Genomic DNA, 22,506 nt, shown 5'->3' on the forward strand with positions numbered 1-22,506 from the left:
AAGGTTAAATTATGGAGGACCAAACCTGCCTTAATTAGAATGAAATGAATAAATAAATAAAAGAACACATACAGTGCCTTGCGAAAGTATTCGGCCCCCTTGAACTTTGCGACCTTTTGCCACATTTCAGGCTTCAAACATAAAGATATAAAACTGTATTTTTTTGTGAAGAATCAACAACAAGTGGGACACTATCATGAAGTGGAACGACATTTATTGGATATTTCAAACTTTTTTAACAAATCAAAAACTGAAACATTGGGCGTGCAAAATTATTCAGCCCCTTTACTTTCAGTGCAACAAACTCTCTCCAGAAATTTAGTGAGGGTCTCTGAATGATCCAATGTTGACCTAAATGACTAATGATGATAAATACAATCCACCTGTGTGTAATCAAGTCTCCGTATAAATGCACCTGCACTGTGATAGTCTCAGAGGTCCGTTAAAAGCGCAGAGAGCATCATGAAGAACAAGGAACACACCAGGCAGGTCCGAGATGCTGTTGTGAAGAAGTTTAAAGACGGATTTGGATACAAAAAGATTTCCCAAGCTTTAAACATCCCAAGGAGCACTGTGCAAGCGATAATATTGAAATGGAAGGAGTATCAGACCACTGCAAATCTACCAAAACCTGGCCGTCCCTCTAAACTTTCAGCTCATACAAGGAGAAGACTGATCAGAGATGCAGCCAAGAGGCCCATGATCACACTGGATGAACTGCAGAGATCTACAGCTGAGGTGGGAGATACTGTCCATAGGACAACAATCAGTCCTATATTGCACAAATCTGGCCTTTATGGAAGTTTGGCAAGAAGAAAGCCATTTCTTAAAGATATCCATAAAAAGTGTTGTTTAAAGTTTGCCACAAGCCACCTGGGAGACACACCAAAGATGTGGAAGAAGGTGCTCTGGTCAGATGAAACCAAAATTGAACTTTTTGGCAACAATGCAAAACGTTATGTTTGGCGTAAAAGCAACACAGTTCATCACCCTGAACACACCATTCCCACTGTCAAACATGGTGGTGGCAGCATCATGGTTTGGGCCTGCTTTTCTTCAGCAGGGACAGGGAAGATGGTTAAAACTGATGGGAAGATGGATGGAGCCAATTACAGGACCATTCTGGAAGAAAACCTGATGGAGTCTGCAAAAGACCTGAGACTGGGACGGAGATTTGTCTTCCAACAAGACAATGATCCAAAACATAAAGCAAAATCTACAATGGAATGGTTCAAAAATAAACATATCCAGGTGTTAGAATGGCCAAGTCAAAGTACAGACCTGAATCCAATCGAGAATCTGTGGAAAGAACTGAAAACTGCTGTTCACAAATGCTCTCCATCCAACCTCACTGAGCTCGAGCTGTTTTGCAAGGAGGAATGGGAAAAAATTTCAGTCTCTCGATGTGCAAAACTGATAGAGACATACCCCAAGCGACTTACAGCTGTAATCGCAGCAAAAGGTGGTGCTACAAAGTATTAACTTAAGGGGGCTAAATAATTTTGCACGCCCAATTTTTCAGTTTTTGATTTGTTAAAAAAGTTTGAAATATCCAATAAATGTCATTCCACTTCATGATTGTGTCCCACTAGTTGTTGATTCTTCACAAAAAAATACAGTTTTATATCTTTATGTTTGAAGCCTGAAATGTGGCAAAAGGTCGCAAAGTTCAAGGGCGCCGAATACTTTCGCAAGGCACTGTAAATAGATTAATACATTAATAAATAAATGCACATATAAATAGATAAATAAACAAATGCACACAAATAGATAAATAAATGGACGAATTATTGACACATAAATAGCTAAATTTATTTAAATAAATTATTTAATTCTATTAATTTAGTTATTTCTTCCTGATAATGACGTCAGTGCACGTTGATCAATTGTATTTGACTGGGCTGCATTCAGTATGACAGAACATGTTCAAAGTTTAAAGGCCATGTTTCACATTAGCAACCCCCAAACAACAATGTGTAGCGCATATAGCTATGTATCAAAATGATGTCCCTTTTATCGGGGGAAATTGTATGCTGCTGTGCCACACCTGCACCATAAAAACACACACAAAAAACAAATGTAATGTTGTCCTTGCTTGCATATAAACATATTAACAGTTTTGGAACACTGAGCCATGGACGGCCTGCACCAGGTGGCTGTGTGGAATGGGTTGCTTTTGACAATAAGGTACCGGACTATTATTGAACCTAGAAGAAGACCAAGAGAGGGGAGTAGGGAAGAAGGAGTCGATCAGGATGAGCGAAAGGAATGTCCGTTTAGCCAGAAAAGCATGTTAAGCTAACGTTACTGAGTATCAAGCTAGCTAGCTTGGCTACAACTGATAAAGTCGAGTTGGCAACTTGCTGCATTTTAAAGCCAGACTCTCAGTTTTACACTTAGCTAGCTAGCTAGTTAATTACCTAAATTACAGTTACCATAAACCATTATTATCTAGCTAGCTACGATAGCTAAATATCTGTCAGTTGTAAAGCAAGCAGGATCGTGGCATGTCAGAAGCAATGCATGCTGGCTAGCTCACGTTAACTATTTCACTTATTAAGCAATTGAGTGGATACTTAATTAATAAGCTAGCAACTAGCTAACAGTCAAATAAGTAGGAGCATGTTGTCATGATGGAATAAATCCTCTATGTGAAGCTAGCCACAATATCGATTAGCCACAATAGTGGAATTTGCTGTTCGCATTAGCAATTGTTAGTGAGGTAAGACGTGGGGCCAAAATATAATTATATTAGCCAGCTATGAATTCACATGTATGCCATGTAACTACTTTATTGAGGAAAAGTGTACTTACTATGCTTGTATTTGTATTTATTATGGATCCCCATTTTGCTACGCTTCCTGGGGTCCAGCAAAGTGAAGGCAGTTATAAATGTTTTAAATCATTACAATAAATTTACAACAGATTTCACAACATATTAATTGTGTGCTCTCAGGCCCCTAATCTACAACACAAAATCCATGTGTATGTGTGTATAGTGCATATGCTATTTTGTGTTTGCATACATAGATCCCTGTGACCAAGAAAGCTAAGGTAACCTGCCTAAATGACCACAGACCCGTAGCACTCACGTTGGTAGCCATGAAGTGTTTTGAAAGGCTGGTTATGGCTCACATCAACACCATCATCCCGGAAACCCTAGACCCAATCCAATTCGCATACCGCCCCAACAGATCCTCAGATGACTCAATCACACTCCACACTGCCCTTTCCAACCTGGAAAAAAGGAACACGTATGTGAGAATTGTGTTCATTGACTACAGCTCAGCGTTCAACACCATAATGCCCACGAAGCTCATCACTAAGCTAAGGAACCTGGGACTTAACACCTCCCTCTGCAACTGGATCCTGAACTTCCTGAAGGGTCGCCCCCAGGTGGTAAGGGTAGGCAACAACACATCTGCCACGCTGATCTTCAACACTGGGGCCCCTCAAGGGTACTCCCTGTTCACCCACAACTGCATGGCCAAGCGCAACTCCAAAAGCATCATTAAGTTTGCTGACGACACAATAGTGGTAGGCCTGATCACCGACAATGATGAGACAGGCTATAGGGAGGAGGTCAGAGACAACAACCTCTCCCTCAATGTGTGCAAGACAAAGGAGCTGATTGTGTACTACAGGAAAAGGAGGGCCGAACATGCCTCCATTCACATCGAAAGGGCTGTAGTGGAGCGAGACGAGAGTTTCAAGTTCCTTGGTGTCCACATCACCAACAAAGTTTCATGTTCTAAACATACCAAGACAGTTGTGAAGAGGGCACAACACCTTTTCCCCCACCGGCAGCGGCCGATTTAGGTATGGGCAACATGGGCAGCATCTTGCCGGAGGCGGCACGGGGTGCCTGTGCAAAAAATTTGAGAATGGTGACATTTGCGCGTTAGGGTTTCTATTGCTAATTTGCACATCACGTCAATGATATCATGTCACTGTGTGGGACTGTGGGTCAATTAACCTTGTCGGAGTGGGCGCCCTGATTCTAGTTTGTGAGCTAGGCAGGCTACTGCCAGGGAAGCTCTCCCACTCAGAAGTACAAGATGGGGAGGGCGGTGGGGGTAGGTTGACCTCAGGTCTCCCCACTGGAAGCCCAAGGTAGGGGGAGCGGAGGAATCTATCAAACAGCGCATCTCTAACTTTGTACAGTACTAATGCAATTAGTAAAATCAGTCACACTAAGAAATGCTGCCAAATAAACCACAATTAATTCATAATACTGTGAATATATAGTTTCACAGACATTGTTGCATTTTCTTCTGGTTTGTGCGAAATCGTTAAAAATAATATAAAACCGGTCAGCACACCACCAAGGTGAATTGGTTTAGTCTTGACTCTTGGTTGACAGTGTTGGGGGATGGGTAACGTATTGATGCTCGGGTGCCAAATCAAAACAAATGGATAAGAAAAGGTCTAAGCCATCAGGTGCCAAGTTTAGCAAAAAGAGGAAATAAGAAGAGGAGAAATGCTAAAAAATGCTAAAGGTATGCAGCTATGTCATCTCTTTATGTGTATAATATTATGCATGTAATGAAATTGGCTAGTATACTAACTTCTGTTTGTTAGCCTATGTTGCCTGGTATGCTATTACACATATGGCGACAATATTCAGTTTTCTGTCCAACTAGGTTACATAACATTGGATATAATTTCACACAGTTTCATCATGATAAATGTGTGTAGCCTACAGCAAAATGATTACAACTTAGAGTAGAAGGTGAGTAGCTTCTGTGAAAGCAGCAGCTACTCTTCCTGGGGTCCAGCAAAATTAAGGCAGTTTATACAATTTTAAAAACATTACAATACATTCACAGATTTCACAACACACTGTGTGCCCTCAGGCCCATACTCCACCACTACCACATATCTACAGTACTAAATCCATCTGCATGTATAGTGCGTATGTTATCGTGTGTGTGTGTGTGTGTGTGTGTGTGTGTGTGTGTGTGTGTGTGTGTGTGTGTGTGTGTGTGTGTGTGTGTGTGTGTGTGTGTGTGTGCGTGCGTGTGTATGCATGTGTCTGTGCCAATGTTTGTGTTGCTTCACAGTCCCCGCTTTTCCATAACGTGTTTTTATATCTGTTTTTTTTTTCAATCTAATTTTACTGCTTGCGTCAGTTATTTGATGTGGAATAGAGTTCCATGTAGTCATGGCTCTATGTAGTACTGTGTGCCTCCCATAGTCTGTTCTGGACTTGGAGACTGTGAAGAGACCTCTTGTGGCATGTCTTGTGGGGTATGGATGGGTGTCCGAGCTGTGTGCCAGTAGTTTAGACAGACAGCTCGGTGCATTGAAATACAGTATATGAGTCTGACACCCAAAATACATTTGTTGCACAATTAAATATACATGTCATTGTGCACAATTTATCAAACTTTCAGAGTAGGAACCAAATGAACCATACAATCTCCTTGGCTAATTCTAGGCATAAGACACCCCAAAAGACTCAATATATCACAAAATATATAAAATATCAGCATAATATAGATGTCTTTTAAGTTATCCGACAGCATTTGAAATTCCCCTTACTGAGCTCAGGACCTAGTCAATACAATCACAGAAAACGTTAATGATGTCACCTCAATTTGAAAATTGATTTAAAGAACTGATTTCAGCATTAAAAGACTCCAAAAAATGGCCAATAATTTCAGGTCCAGTACCATCGTTGGGTGTGAAAGATTCAGCAGACTGCTGGCATTACACATCTGGCTAAAAGACTACTGTAGCTCTGCTAGATCACTTTTATTGATAACTTTGACACCTTCTGGAAACAGAAGATACTCCCCTGCCTCAGCCAATCTGTAATGTCCCCGCGTCCCAGCCGGCGACAGGTTCCCACGCATCAGCAGGGGTGACCGATCCGCTCCTGAGCCTTGGGAACGTTCCTTGGGTTGGCGTCCTGCGGCTGGAGCCGAACACGCCGGGGAGGGGGTACTGTCAGGTATGCTCTCTCTCCGGCGCTCTAGGTCGCCATGCTCCTGCGTCTTAGCCAGATTGACAGGTTTCCCGCACCTCTGCAGAGGTGTCCGGTCCGCTCCTGATCCCTGGGATCGTCATTTTGGTCAGCGTCCTGGGGCCGGACGTCGGGGAGGGGGTACTGTCATGTGTGCTCCTTCTCCGGCCTCTAGGTCATCAGGCTGCTCATTATGGCGCACACCTGTCACCATCATTACGCGCACCTGCACGTCATGACACTCACCTGGACCCCATCACCTCCTTGATTACCTTCCCTATATATGTCACTCCCTTTGGTTCCTTCCCCAGGTGTTTCTGTTTCATGTCTGTGTGCTGTTAGGGCTTCTTGTTTTGTATTATGTTCTGTTTATTTTATTAAAACACTCCCTGAACTTGCTTCCCGACTCTCAAAGCACATCATTACAAACGACCTTACCTGGACAATTGGATAATCTGCCCCATCCAGGGAACAGGCCACAATGGACACGAGGACCCTCTTGAATCACATTCGAGTTATGGTTCTCACCCTAAACGAGTAGAAGAGTCACCTGACCTCCTCACAGAAGGTGATCTACCTCAGGATGTCCATAGACTTGGCTCTCATGAGGGCACGTCTCCCTCAGGTGAGAGTAGCAAAATCTTAACCTACCGCAACCGATTTCGGCACGGACGAGCAGATAGTGTTAGAGTGCCAACAGTTAGTTGGCTTACTGACGGTGACTTCACTGTTGGTTCCGCTGGGCATTCTCAATCAGGCCACTCCCACGGCCAGCACCCAAAATAACACCTTCAACTGTTGGTGATGAGTGCATGTTTGAGGACCCTATCAAAGTGGCTATCCCGCTCCTTCCTGCTAAAGGGGGTGAGCCTGATCACAGACACCGATTAATCTGGTATTGTGATCAAATACTGGAGTGATCCAATATAGTGCTACATAATGGTTACGTATGTAACCACGGTTATGTGAGCTATTGGATCACTCCAATCTTCTTTGTCAGTGATCTACAGCGCCTGGAAAAGAACACGAGGTGGAAGTAGTGCGGCAGCAGCTCTTTAAGGGGGTCAGCCGCAGCACTACCCAGTACACGGGACAAATTTGAAATTCTTACTCGGAATGCATCCTGCCGTGCAGAAGGATACCATATTGGAGTGATCCAATAGCTCACATAGCCATGGTTACGTACATAACCTTCGTTTTCAGCAGTGGCCAGCACTTGTATGTGAAGCTATTCACAATAAAGATCAGCCACAATAGTGGAATTTGCAGTCCACCTTTAAAATAAAAGTCCCTGATTGAAACGGATACAAATAGTGGAATCAGTTCCAAATTTGTGCTAGATAATACTTAACAAGTTTGGAATGTTTTTATATAAATTCAACAAGACAGTAATGAATTAATTTGACAAAAAGGAAAAAACATTTAAAATCGCACTGTGGATGTATTCGTCTTCATAATTGAATTGGGGCATACCTACTCTGAGTATACCAAACATGAGGAACACCTTAATATTGAGTTGCACCCCCCACTCAGAACAGCCTCAATTCATCGGGGCATGGACTTTACCAGGTGTTGAAAGCGTTCCAGTGATGCTGGCCCATGTTGACTCCAATGCTTCCCACAGTTGTGTCAAGTTGGCTGAATTACCTTTGGGTGCTGGACCATTCTTAATACACATGGTATATCGTTGACTGTGAAATAGCCCAGCAGCATTGCAGTTCTTGACACAAACCGGTGCACCGGCACCTACTACCATACCCCATTCAAAGGCACTTAAATCTTTCGTCTTTCCCATTCACCCTCTGAATGGCACATATACACAATCTATGTATCAAGTCTTTAAAATCCTTCTCTAACCTGTCTCCTCCCCTTCATCTACACTGATTGAAGTGGATTTAACAAGTGACATCAATAAGGGACCATAGCTTTCATAGGATTCACCTGGTCAGCCCATGTTATGTTTTGTATACTCAGTGTATATTTCACTGCAGAACTTTACCTATGAATTGTGGATCAATGGAATTGTGAATCAGCCTATTCAGTGACACCCACAGAACACAACTGTGAATAGTTTACACACATATACAGCCTTACCTATGAATCTTGTTTCCATTGTGCAAAAGCAGACAAAATCAGTCTAGCAATGTACCGTGACATCGATCAACCAATGGTGTGTTAGATACCACCCACAGACGTTTGATTGACCCATTATCATATTGGAGGAAGAAATACAGAAATAAATTAATAAATATATAAATGAATTAAATTAAAGTTTGAATAATTAGATAATACATAGATAAATAATTAAATAGAGATATGTATAGCAAATTAATACATTGTCGTCAGTTTTTTTCTTATTTCCTTTCTCATTTATTTAATTATGTCTCGATTTATTGATGTATCTATTTACAGTGATTTTCGGTGCATTTCAGTTTTTTATATAAATTTGTCACAATTTCTAAAAATCTGTTTTCACATTGTCATTATGGGGTATTGTGTGTAGATTGCTGAGGAAATTGTTTATGTGGAAGAAGTCAAGGGGTCTGAATATTTTTCAAAGGCACTGTATGTGTGCATTTATTTATTTCTAATTAAATAATTAGAATGGCAGGTTTGGTCCTCCATATTAAATTAAAACCAAAAAGCAAATTTTAGTTTTCATGAATTTGTACGATATAGTCAATTTTGACTTTGTGTCTGTGTTATTTAGTTATTAAAAAAAACAGGTCCTACCTTCCAGCTAGCTAATTAGCAGGGGACAGAGCTAGCTAACTAATGGCTCCACCGAGAAGAAGAAAGACTACACCCTTAGAAACTGTGGTTGATGTGTGTCAGAGTTACAAACACAATATCTTTATTGCCAATACGACAGAGGTGCACAAGACACATGGGGGAAGGTGTTGTGGGAGATGATTGGTTTGTAGATTAAGCCAATGAGTAATGTGACGGGAGATTCTCGGCACTCTGTATTGGCTAACAAAGGCCAAGTTCGATGCGTTGGTCCCTGGGACATCAATTGAAGATGGAATGTTAAATTAAGATGACTTTTTTAATATATTTTTTATTTAACCTTTATTTATCTAGGCAAGTCAGTTAAGAACAAATTATTATTTACAATGACAGGCTACCCGGCCAAATATGTGCTGTCCAATGGGACTCCCAATCGTGACCGGATGTGATACAGCCTGGATTCGAACCAGGGACAGTAGTGATGCCTCTTTCACTGAGATGCAGTGCCACTCAGGAGCTTTACTTTAGAGCATGTGCCATCCTTCAGCACAACATAATGGACATGTCACATTTGACACTGGTGAATAAATGTCAACTTTTTTATTTTTACCCATTTACCAATAGATGCCCTTCTTTTCGAGTCATTGAAAAACTTCCCTGGTCTTTGAGGTTGAATCTGTGTTTGAAATTCACTGCTCGACTGAGAGACATTACAGATAATTGTATGAGTGGGGTACAGTGGGGTACAGAGATGATTCAAAAATCATGTTAAACACTATTATTGCACACAGAGTGAGTTCATGCAACTTATGTGACTTGTTACTCACATTTTTACTCCTGAACTTATTTTGTCTTACCATAACAAAGGGTTTGAATACTTATTGAGTCAATACATTTCAGCTTTTAATTTTTTATTAATTTGTAAACATTTTGAAAAACATAATTCCACTGGCCTTATCTGTGTAGGCGAGTGCCCCCCAAAAATCTCAATGTAACACATTTTAATTGCAGGCTGTAACACAACAAAATGTGTAAAAAGTCAAGAGGAGTGAAAACCTTCTCAAGGCACTGTAGATCTATTTGTTAGAAATAATATTATATTTCCCTTGATGAAGTAATGTTGAATGTAAAAAAAATGGCTAACAACAAAATGTGTAAAAAGTCAAGAGGAGTGAAAACCTTCTCAAGGCCTGTAGACCTATTTGTTAGAAATAATACTATATTTCCCTTGACGAAGTTATGCTGAATGTAAAACATGGCTCAACTTACCCCACTCTCCCCAAATAAATTAAATTGATTGGTGACTGTTTTAATTGATGAAGCGAGACACAGAGACAAAGACATCCATCCAGTTTGACTGTTCCCACCACCTACATAAGTTCAACGTACTACCCTCCGGCATCCCACTGTAAGAAAAGAAAAGAAAAGGGGGTTGATAACCACCCTGGAGGTGATGACTGAGAACTCAACAAGCGGTACTAATGCAACACATTTTATAGTAAAGTCCATCTTCCTGGATGTTCATGACAAATCACAGGTGAGAGAATTTATACAAAGGTACATTGTGCTCTCATGCAACAGACATCAAGATTACATCGCAACAAGTTGTCTCTTGGTCATTTACTGCTTGTTTATACAGAAGTACTAATGTAACATAGACAGTAGGTCATTCCCTCAAACGATTAAGTTCAGCGTTCATCTGCCATATGGGAGAGGAGATTTGATGTCCCTGGCACAGACAAACAGGTACACAGACACCAATCATAGAATGGAATGTCTTTTCACCAAGCCATCGTAAATCTACTGTCAGTGTTAAAATCTCAGCGGCTCCTCTCAATTCACAGACACAGAGTTCTAAGAACACGAATTCTGTTGCCTATTAGATATGACAGTGGGAATGTACTAATATTCTAATATAAAAGTAATGTGATTAACATAATGTTGTAATTCTACAGCATTGGACAGAATTTGTTTATTTTTATTTATTTATCTGTTATTTTACCAGGTAAGTTGACTTGAGAACACATTCTCATTTGAAGCAACGAGCTGGAGAATAGTTACAGGGGAGAGGAGGGGGGATGAATGAGCCAGTTGTAAATATAAATGCAACAATTTCAATGTTTTTACTGAGTTACAGTTCATATAAGGAAATCAGTCCATTTAAATACATTCATTAGGCCCTAATTTATAGATTTCACATGACTGGGAATACAGATATGGACCTGTTGGTCACATATACTTAAAAAAAAGTAGGGGTGTGGATCAGAAAACCAGTCAGTATCTGGTGTTACCACCATTCGCAGCATGCAACTCGACATCTTCGCACAGAGTTGATCAGGCTGTTGATTGTGGCCTGTGGAATGTTGTCCCACTCCTCTTCAATGGGCCAGCAGCATACCCCCTGCATCCCACTGCTGGCTTGCCACTGAAGCTAATCAGGGTTGTTCCTGGTTGGTCCCTGGATGGGAGAGGAGTAGGAGGAACTTTTTAGGAAGAAGTCTTTAAGAGGAAGTCTTAAGGAGGAACTCTTTCCTGTGGTCTAAAATGAAATATCTCAATGCCCCAGGGCAATGATTGGGGAACATCGCATTGTGTAGGGTGCAGTCTTTAGGATGGGATGTTAAACTAGTGTCCTGAAGATCCCATGGCACTTATCATAAGAGTAGGGGTGTTAACTTCAGTGTCTTGGCTAAATTCCCAATCTGGCCCTCATACCATCATGGCCACCTAATCATCCCCAGCTTCCAATTGGCTCATTTATCCCCCTTCCTCTCCCCTGTAACTATTCCCCAGGTCATTGCTGTAAATGAGAATGTGTTTTCAGTCAACTTACCTGGTAAAATAAAGGTAAAATAAACAAATACAATTCAATGGGTGTGCGATGTTGCTGGATATTGCCGGGAACTGGAACACGCTGTCGATCCAGAGCATTCCAAACATGCTCAACGGGTGACATGTCTGTTGACTATGCAGGACCATGGAGGAACTAGGACATTTTCAGCTTCCACTCCAACTGTGTACAGATCCTTGTGACAAGGGGCCATGTATTATCATGCTGAAACATGAGGTGATGGCAGCAGATGAATGGCACAACAGTGGGCCTCAGGATCTCGTCAGGGTATCTCTGTGCATTCAAATTGCCATCGATAAAATGCAATTGTGTTTGTTGTCCGTAGCTTATGCCTGCCCATACCATAACCCCACCCCCACCATGGGGCACTCTGTTCACAACACTGACATCAGCAAACCACTCACCAACAAGACACTATATGCCCGGTACAGTTGAAACCAAGATTCATCGATGCAGAGCAGTGTACCAGTGGCCATCGAAGGTGAGCATTTTCCCACTTAAGCTATTAATTCAGCTCATGAAACATGGGACCAACACTTTACATGTTTGCTTTTATATTTTTGTTCAGTATAGTTACTCTAAAATAATAACATAAATGACAGAATGAAAATAAGGAAGATAGTACAGAATAAAAATATTCCAAAACATGCTTCCTGATTGCAATAAGGCACTAAAGTAAAACTGAAAAAAATGTTGCAAAGAAATTAACTTTCTGTCCTGAATACAAAGCGTTATGTTTGGGCCAAATCTAACAAAATGCAACACTGAGTACCACTCGGTCATATTTTCAAGCATGGTGGTGGCTGCATCATGTTATGTGTATGCTTGTCATTGGCAAGGACTGTCAGTGCCAGTACATATGCCTCCTACCTACACAAATGACTCATCATACAAAATACATTTGCAAGACTAGCCCCCTCCAATTACCTGGCTCCATCTGAAACATTGTTTAAGAAACTCAATATCTTGTCTATTTATGACATGTACACCAATTATGCACATTCATCTACAAATACTCATACCTCCCAGACAACTTACCGAAATCCGTTAATGGATTCTTCCAGGTTAATTCTGCGATAACATTCACCCTCCCAACTGCCACATCTCACAGTCAATTCTCTATCAGATATAGAGGTACCTGGAATTCTTATCTTCACATCGCCAAAACATCATCATCCCTCAATAACGTCAAGCTAAGACTGAGGGTCAGCCTGATGACCCAAACTTTTTTTGTGGTGTGGTTTTCATATAAGCCCTTTTTTAATCTGTATTTGTCACGTTGTATAATGATAGGAGACAACCGCAGGAATACAATTTTAAAATAGCACTCCCCCGGCCGGACCTGACTGTACTCAAGCCCTAGGTAGAAAATCCGCTCACTCCCCCGGCCGGACCTGACTGTAACACATCAGGAACCTGCCTACTTCCTGATTTACCCTCTCCACCTGCCCATTTGCTTGATGATGGTACCCGAAGGTGAGACTGACCGTGACCCCCAGGCGTTCCATGACCGCCTTCCATTTGCGAGGTGAACTGAGGGCCACGGTCTGACACAATATCCTCCGGGATCCCATAGTGCCGGGAAGACGTGCGTAAAAAGATTCTCCGCAGTTTGTATGGCCGACGGAAGCCCAGGCAAAGGAAGGAAGTGACAAGCTTTGGAAAACCGGTCCAAAATGACGAGAACAGTGGTGTTCCCCTGGCTGGGGGGAAGGTCAGTGACAAAGTCCATCGAGAGGTGAGACCAGGGTCGTTGTGGAACTGGCAGGGGAAGAAGCTTTCCAGAAGGGAGGTGTCTGGGTGTCTTAAACTGGGCACAGATGGACCAAAACAACCTAAAACAACAGGGCGTGTGGGGGTGTCTATAATCAAGAAGGTAATCTGTTCTAAATGAGTGTCATGGGTCAGCAGAGAAATGGGAACAGTGATGTGATGTACGAGCCCTGTCCCTATTGGACAATCATCTACGGCACGAACCGGAACGGATGACTGTAGGGGAACCAAAGGAATGCGTAATGCAGAATCTAAAAGATTCACGGCAGCTCCAGAATCAATCAGAGCTAACGGGAGTGAGGGGCTAGGATATTCAGGGAATTTATTGGGAAAACACACTGGTTGAGTTGACAGAAAAGGAGAGATCTTGCATCCTCCCTGGGTGGGAGCAGGGGAGAACCGAACGACATTTATGTTCTAGAGAAGGTATAAAAGATCGGTGAAGAATCCACCGATACGAACTGGTCCGTTTGGTACCATTTTGTGAAACTCGTGGGAGACAATACAGCCACATTACCATAACGCTGTTTATATAATAGCCTCAGTTATGAGGCTTGCATCTAATTGCTGTACAGGATGAATGAGGAAAGACTAAATTATTTGTGAAATTATGGGATGCTATGTAATGATGTAATTTGAGAGAAATGTATTTCTGTGTAAAGTGTCACTTAAGTCTCTGGCACGCCCCCATGAACACAGTTAGGACCTGGCGTCATGAGACAGCCCTTTTCTGCTCTTCCGAATAAAATCCCCACCTTGAGAATTTCTCAACAGACCATGTTTCTCCCAATTACGAAAGAACAATGGTTGCAGACCAGTTTACCTTGATAACGAGAGGACCAAGGTTTGAGTAGATGACGGAATCTTTTAACCATACCACGTGGTTAAACTCTTAGACTATGGATACCGACAGAATAAGAACAAGTCTTTGATATTAATTACTAGTCTGCAGCTAGGAATTCGGTATCATTGAACGCGAAGACCGACAACCGTCGAAAACGACATGAATGAATGTCACTCTGAACTATACATTCTAACCACGGCAGAAAGAGCGAGGGCGAACAGACAAGTACCACCCCAAAGCAGTAAACACGGGCACCATCATAGATATCATCCTAACCAACTTGCCCTCTAAATACACCTCTGCTATTTTCAACCAAGATCTCAGCGATCACTGCCTGATTTCCTGCATCCATAATGGGTCATCGGTCAAATGCCCTCCACTCACTGCCAAACGCTCCCTGAAACACGTCAGCGAGCAGGCCTTTCTAAAGCGACCTGGCCCGGGTATCCTGGAAGGACATTGACCTCATCCCGTCAGTAGAGGAAGCCTGGAAACTTTTTAAAAAATGCCTTCCTCAACATCTTAACCTCTCTGCGCACAGAACCCGTTAGCGGGATGAAATTCAACAACATACGGTGATCACTACATAAATAGTTATATTATACATTCATGAAAATACAAGTGTCTCACATGTTTCAAAAAGCCTAGAATCTTGCTAATCCAACAGCGTTGTCAGATTTAAAAAAAGGATTTACTGCGAAAGAATACGATGCGATTATCTTAGGATAGAGCCCCATAAAAAACAACTATTTCAACCAGCACAGGCGCAACAAAATCACAAACTGCAATAAAATAAATTGTTTACCTTTGACGATCTTCCTCTCTTTGCAATCCCAATGCTCATTGTTACACAATTAATGGTCTTTTGTTTGATAAAATCCATTTTTATAGCCTAACACGAAACATTTTGTGAACCGCTTGTCATGAATTCCGTCTCATTCCATTTGACGACACATTCGATGTAAATACACACATGAAACGTGACTTTTCCAGTCATGTTTGGTTTCATTGCAACTGGTTTGTTTGTAACAAACCTGATGGGTCATTTAGCGGGACGTATTGACTGAAAGAAACCGATTTGAAGACAACAAGTAATGACATCATTGTGCACCAATGATATGACCGCTGTTTCGTTGATTGACTGTATTTTACCCCAATGACCACTGATCGTCTTGAAATCTAGCTGGGTAGATAGCCAATGAGCTGAGGTAAACGGGAATATTTAATGTTTATGTGTTGGAAGACCAATCCATGTAGTAAACTCCGGCGTAAAGAGGGTCATTCGCCATTGAAGTTTCATACCGGAAGGAGCAATGCATGTTACGCACAGCGTTGTTTTGGTAAAGCGCATCTTCAGCTGTTTATATATCAATCAGTATGGCGAATAAGTCAGGGAAAGCCTAGATATACAGATGTACACACAATTTTAGAAGAAATTGATCGGGAAAATTAGACAGAGATTGTTGGAGGACGATTCATTTAGCGATTCCCAAATGGAGGAATATTTTTTGAACGGAGAGGACACTGGAGTCAGTGGAGGATCTGTACCTGGCTTAAGACAACAACCCTCTGTCCTGAGAGCCCACAGAGAAGGATCTTCAGAGTCTAAGAAACCCTCTCCGGGGCAGGTTCAGTGGAGTGCATAGATAAGAAACAGAGAATAGCAGAGGCGTAAAGGGGGGGGGGGGTCTGGGTAGTCTGGGTAGCCATTTGATTAGCTGTTCAGGAGTCGTATGGCTTGCTGGTAGAAGCTGTTGAGAAGCATTTTGTATCTAGACTTGGCACTCCGGTACCGCTTGCCATGAGGTAGCAGAAAGAGATCAGTCAATGACTATAAATATAGACTGTGGCTGGAGTCTTTAGGGCTTTCCTCTGACACCGCCTGGTATAGAGGTCCTGGATGGCAGGAAACTTGGCCCCAGTGATGTACTGGGCCGTACGTATGTAGTGCCTTGCGGTCAGAAGCCGAGCAGTTTCCATACCAGGCAGTGATGCAACCAGTCACCATCACATGATCTTGATGGTGCAGCTGTTGAACCTTTTGAGGATCTGAGGAACACAAATCTTTTCAGTCTCCTGAGGGGGAATAGGGTTTGTCGTGCCCTCGGACCATGTCAGTTTGTTGGTGATGTGGACACCAAGGAACCTGAAGCTCTCAACCTACTCCACTACAGCCCTGTCAATGGGGGCATGCTCGGTCCTCCTTTTCCTGTAGTCCACAATCATGTCCTTTGTCTTGATCACATTGAGGGAGAGGTTGTTTTCCTGGCACCACACGACCAGGTCTCTGACCTCCTCCCTATATGCTGTCATATTGTTGTCGTGATCAGGCCTACCACTTGTGTCATCAGCAAACTTGGTGTTGGGAGTCATGCCTGGCCATGCAGTCATGAGTGAACAGGAAGTACAGGAGGGGACTGAGCATGCACCCCTGAGGGGCCCCCGAGTTGAGGATCAGCGTAGCAGATGTGTTTTTACATAACCTTACCACCTGGGGGCATCAGGAAGTCCAGGGACCTTTCCATTGAAGAGGCAGTGATGTCAAAGGATTTCTATATCCAGGAGGAGGGAGGGTCTTACAGCCTTCGTGAAGACCATCCTTACCGGCACCAGGTCCAAGGGCAGCGCCACATCACTGGAAGGGACAATTGCTTCTTCTTTGTGTGGACCACCAAAGCCTCCATTACCATCCCCATCCAGTGTGACAACCTCTGGCAGACTCATATTACTGGACTGGAGGAGTTTTTTAAGGACCACATGCTTCCAAAGTTGGCACCGCAACAGTGAACATCTGTAAATATCTTGTAAATACTTTTTGCACATATTAGTTTTTCTTACCTTGAAGTTTTATTCCAATGTTTTTTGGGGTGGCACTGGATCAGCGTCTTCTTCGCACCACCTGTCAGTACCTGTTTTCTGGGAAGCAAATGGTCCAAAAATATTACACATAGTTCACACACACACTTGGCTCCCATAATAGGTTATATTACATTCAAGTTTTGCGCAAAGCAGCCAACTAAAGTAAGGTAGTTAACGTAAGTTCAATCACAAGGGCTGGTCTGAGTGCATCTCCTCACAGTTTCATTCAGTAGTACAACACAATTCACATTGCATTTTTATCATGGGCACAGTGGGAATTTATATCTGTGAAGTTTAAATTATTTCTTACCCCCTTTGTTTTGTGGAGCTTCAGTTTCTGCTAAATGCAGGATGGGAGAGACATCACTTCTCCTTGTTGAGGGTGGCATTGATCATACTTCTCGTGGGGTGAGCCTGATGTTCCGCATGTCACGTCTCATGTATAAAACATGAGGAAAAGGGGACAGGCAAAACTGAGACATCTACAAATTCAATGTTTTACACAATATTGTATCATATTTGATGAGTTACTGAATTGTTCATCCACAGGCTTGATGTGCTGTAGTCTCCACAACCACATCACACTGGCACAGGATGTCCATGCACCGGATGGTCTGAGGGAGGCACTCCTGTTGGAATGGAAAACAAAGAGACATTTGGTCAATGGTGGGTATTTTTCAATGCTGTATCAACTTTATCTGTACAGAAAATGCATTGTTTATCCTAACACAACCCCACCTTCGACAATGTGACAACTCATCCCTTAACACCAAACCCTCATGCCTCGTTGTTCTCGTTTCCCAACCAACAGCTACTGCTCTGATGAGTGTGCCTTGGAGGTTGATGAGTGTGCCTTGGAGGTTAACAAGTGCACAGCAGGTCTGCACCAGCACATTACTATAACGCAGACAAGGTGGGATGAATTTCAGGATTTTTACATCTTTTAGTGTAGCGTTTGCCCTATCAACATGGATCCCATTTCCCGCTATGTCTTTTGTGAGATGCATCTCACGCTACATGAACATTTGTGGTTCAGGAATGGAGGAATATTCACAGTAATTCCTGCATGTATCAAGCTCTGGATCAAGAAGCCTTTGTCTGGGCCTCCTGGGTGGCGCAGTGGTCTAAGGCATTGTATCGCAGTGCTAGCTGTGCCACCAGAGATTCTGGGTTCGAGCCCAGGAACTGTCGCAGCCGGCCGCGACCGGGAGGTCCATGGGGCGACGCACAGTTGGCCATGTGTCGTCTGGGTTTGGTCGGCAGGGATATCTTCGTCTTATTGCGCACTAGCGACTCCTGTGGCGGGCCGGGTTCAGTGCACGCTGACCAGGTCGCCAGGTGTACAGTTTTCCTCTGACACACGGCTGGTTTCCGGGTTGGATGTGCTTTGTGTCAAGAAGCAGTGCGGCTTGGTTGGGTTGGGTTTCGGAGGACATATGGCTCTCGACCTCTCCCGAATCCGTGCGGGAGTTGCACCGATGAGACAAGACTGTAACTACTACCAGTTGGATACCACAAAATTGGGGAGAAAAAAGGGGTTTAAAAAAGAAGCCTTTGTCTGACAAAAATCATGTCTCCAGACATGAAAATCTTCTCAATTGTGCGTCGCCCCATGGACCTCCCAGTCAGAGCCTGGACAATTGCTTTGTCCGATACAGATCACTGCAGAGATAACATCACAACATAACATCACTGCATTAGGTACAACACCCAGGAGTAGCTAGAAGGTCATTGAATGGTACACAGATTAGGTTTGCTTCTGCAGATCCATCTGACTTGGAGTAGCAACTTCCATGGCAGTACAGTCAATAACCATCCCGACTTGGAAGTCTTCATAATGCTAATGAAAAAAAGCTTGTGAATGAAAGTGATGGTAACATTGCAGACAGTGATTGCACCAGAACAGAATAGTTGAGCCAGGTTCAAGTTGGTGTAGTTGTGACGCAACTTCATAAGAGCCATAAACACTTGATCCTCAAATGTCAACATCTTCACCCTCCACTTGGCAAAGTAGACAACGCAATCCTTTTAACAACAATGTTGTTGAACATTTCTTTGTCTGGAAGTCCTGTTTTTTTCCTAAGTACTTTATCAGACAGCCACGATGCTGAATACCTGTTGCAGGTATACAGCTGATTCTCCTGTAGAACCTTCAACTGCGCTGTTTCCTTAATATGATGCACCTCAGTGAGAACATTCCGCAACGGTGTAGACAGCAGCCTCCTACATTCTTTAGTGGCCGAGGCGCCTGAAACTTCATCTGCCATGTTGAATGTGTCTGGATCTACCTCTTCTGCCATTGTGGAAGTATATGACTCTTCCTCTTCTGCGATGATGGATGAGCAAATTTTCTGGCAAATACAGGGCCATTTCTCTTTCCCAACGGAAAATGTCAGCTGCAGACCCGAGTGTTGTCACTGGGTTTCCGGTCCACCAATCTGAAAGACCAAAAACAAAGTTACAAGCTAGGTTGATTACTAAAATGCTAACATCTATATTTTTCCATAACCCACAGACTTTACTATAGCATCGGTAAAAGTCTGGGCTTAGGTCTATCTGCACATCTAAAATCCTACTATGTTACCTTGTCTGAGAGAGATTTGAATGGTTATTAAAACGTCACGCCAGTGTAAGCCTACATGAAACAGAGACCTGATATGAAGTAGTTCCAAAATCCCAGACACAGAAATGTGGCAATAACAAATGTAATCATTTCTTGGTTTTACAGCTAGGGTTTATGGGTATTATGACTCATACTGTGGTACTCATGCTGCTTTCAAGACAACTGGAAATTCTGAAAAATATGAGGTCAAATCATGATGTCAGTGATCTTTAGGTCAGAAGCTCAGAGCTCTAGAAAGAGGCCCGAGTTGGATGACCGTTCAAAATGATTTTTGCCAGTGGGTGGTCGTTGCTGTCCCAGTTCCCAGTTGTCTTCAACGCACTGTAGTCAGAAGTCAAAAGATTTCCAGGGTTCCCAGTTGTGTTGTGCCTGGCATCAATTGAGATCGAGCATGTTTTGCATATTTCCGTTAGAGAACGCCTATTCTGTGAATTGCATGTATGCAATAACTCAATTCACCCTTTAAATCCTAATCAACTAAAACAATTTAACTTTGGCAAAGGGTAAAGTCTACAAACATAGTCCACTCTGTAACATAGTTTAGTTTGGGAACATAAAACATTTGACCTCAATAGTTTTATTGATGAGAAAATGTGCAGAATGTCAGCCAAAATCCATTTCCCACTGCCAGCTACTGGGCTTTCTCTCATCACCAAATTTGGTGGCGAGTAATAATGCCTTCTTCTTCAATGAAGTTTAACGGTGGTTTGCATCCAATAAAATGTTACATTATCGCATCCAACTAGGCTGTAGAATAATTCCCTTATACTTTGCTGACAATAAATAAATACAGTTGAAGCCAGAAGCCAGTGAACATAATTGTACACTCGCAAAGCCGACAAAAAAACGAGGGTTGAGGGGTTTACGTTGCAAACGTCCCTTGCTTGGCTAATCATTTGGACCACCCACCAAAATCAAAATGGCGACGAGGAATCCCCTAAGGGTAAGTGGGCGAGGGTGTGTCTTTTAAGTGTTTTGACCGTATGTTGACTTTGAAACGCAGCCTTGAAGTTCTTCTTTATCAAGAACTGCCGTGGCGCTCTTCCAACCACCACCCTCCTCCACCTCTGGAGCTAACGCTCTTTGTCAGTCCTCAGACCCTCCTATCCGCAAGTTTCTACGAGAGCTTTGCTCCGAGTGGAAACGCTAACCGGATGCTTCAGATGTATACATCCGCTAAAACATCATTGTTCTTTGTTACGTGTATCCTAGCTATTTCGCTTCCGCGAGTCCGTTCGTTGTTTTGACCAGCTGACTGCAGCATTCTCACGTGATTCCATCCGTCTACCGTTGTTGGAATTCTCACTGACTGCGATTTGACTGTCTTCTATGGGGCAAGTATTCGATTTATTCAAAAGAAAGATGAGCTATTTTATTCGTTTACAGCTGAGATCAAACCAACGTTTTCATGTAAAACATTGATGTACGTTTACATGCATATTAATAATCCTATATTAAACTGCTTACGCCGACTATGGAAATGGTCATGTAAAAACCTTGCTCTGTTTATCTCAATCGGTGTAAAGTAAAAATTGAAATAAACGTACGCCGAAATCTTTCGAATTATTCGGACAGCTTAATCCGCGTTCCAGCGGTATTTATTCTGCGCATGTGCTATCACGAGCAGCGCAAGACTCCCTCTTATGCGCGAGTGATGTGTGCTCGGAAAAACTGAAAGTATGCATCATATAAATATTAATGCAACAGTTTCAAGATTTTACTGCGTTACAGTACATATAGGGAAATCAGTCAATTGAATTAAATTCATTACGCCCTAATCCATGGATTTTACATGATTTGGGAGCCAGGCCCAGCCAATCAGAATTTGTTTTCCCCACAAAAGGGCTTTATATTACAGACAATACTAGTTTCATCAGCTGTCTGGGTAGCTGGTCGCTGATGATCCCACAGGTGAAGAAACCGGATGTGGAGGTCCTGTGCTGGTGTGGTTACACATGGTCTGTGGTTTTTAGTCCAGTTGGATGTAATGCCAAATTCTCTAAAACGACTTTGGAGGCAGTTTATGGTAGAGAATTGAACATTCAACAGCTCTGGTTGACATTCCTGCAGTCAGCATTCCAATTGCACACTCCCTCAAAACTTGAGACATCTGTGGCATTGTGTTGTGTGACAAAACTGCACATTTTAGAGTGGCCTTTTATTGTCCACAGTACAAGGTGTACCTGTGTAATGATCCTGCTGTTTAATCAGCTTCATGATATTCTAACGGATGGCCAAAAAAATAGCACAACATTTGAGAAGTTGTTTGTGCGTATTGAAAATTTCAGGGATCTTTTCCTTCAGCTCGTGAAACATGGGACCAACACTTTACATGTTGCATTTATATTTTTGGTCAGTATAGTTTTACACTTTTAATGACTGCCTTTGTGCAGTTGAATTTCTGAATTTTGTCTTTTGTATTATAAATTATATACATTCGTTCATACTGGATTAAGAGTACATTTTCTTTAACTTTAATTTAGTTGGTTATGCTTCAGCTTTCCCTCCACCTTGTGCCAACGTCAGTTATTTTTATTAAGTCTTGGTTCCACTAGTTTATATTTTTTTCCTTAGAGATTGGCAGTTGGATATACTCTCAGCAAGGTTGTTGTATATCTTCTCTGTCATATGAACATAATTTTATGACTCGAATAAGATTCCCTTAAGGTTGATCTTGAGGTCCAAAAGATTTCAAATACACATTTTGTGATATGTAACTTTTAAGTTGCATGTATTTGAAACTATGCTCTTTGCAAGGTAAGTCCAACATTGCTTTTATTCTGTCATGGAAATACATATATTTCCTGTTATCATGCAATTTATGGTGTCTTTGCCTTCCTACACACTGTTGTTATTCA

The 22,506-nt window shown here is 42.3% G+C and overlaps 1 long non-coding RNA gene across 2 annotated transcripts; it reads right to left on the reverse strand.

Moving 5' to 3' along the window:
- Positions 1-9,598: 9,598 nt before the first annotated feature.
- On the reverse strand, positions 9,599-21,245 carry LOC135556042 (uncharacterized). 2 transcript variants are annotated; one of them, XR_010457938.1, is made up of 5 exons: positions 21,196-21,245; positions 17,764-19,463; positions 17,336-17,654; positions 17,005-17,082; positions 9,599-11,156 (listed from the first exon to the last, which is right to left on the reverse strand). It is a non-coding gene; the product is annotated as an uncharacterized LOC135556042 (long non-coding RNA). The 2 variants fall into 2 exon arrangements; XR_010457937.1 differs by lacking the exon at positions 21,196-21,245 and adding an exon at positions 19,610-20,658.
- Positions 21,246-22,506: the final 1,261 nt, after the last annotated feature.

The sequence above is a fragment of the Oncorhynchus masou genome, chromosome 15 (assembly GCF_036934945.1).
Source record: "Oncorhynchus masou masou isolate Uvic2021 chromosome 15, UVic_Omas_1.1, whole genome shotgun sequence".
NCBI lineage: Eukaryota > Metazoa > Chordata > Actinopteri > Salmoniformes > Salmonidae > Oncorhynchus > Oncorhynchus masou.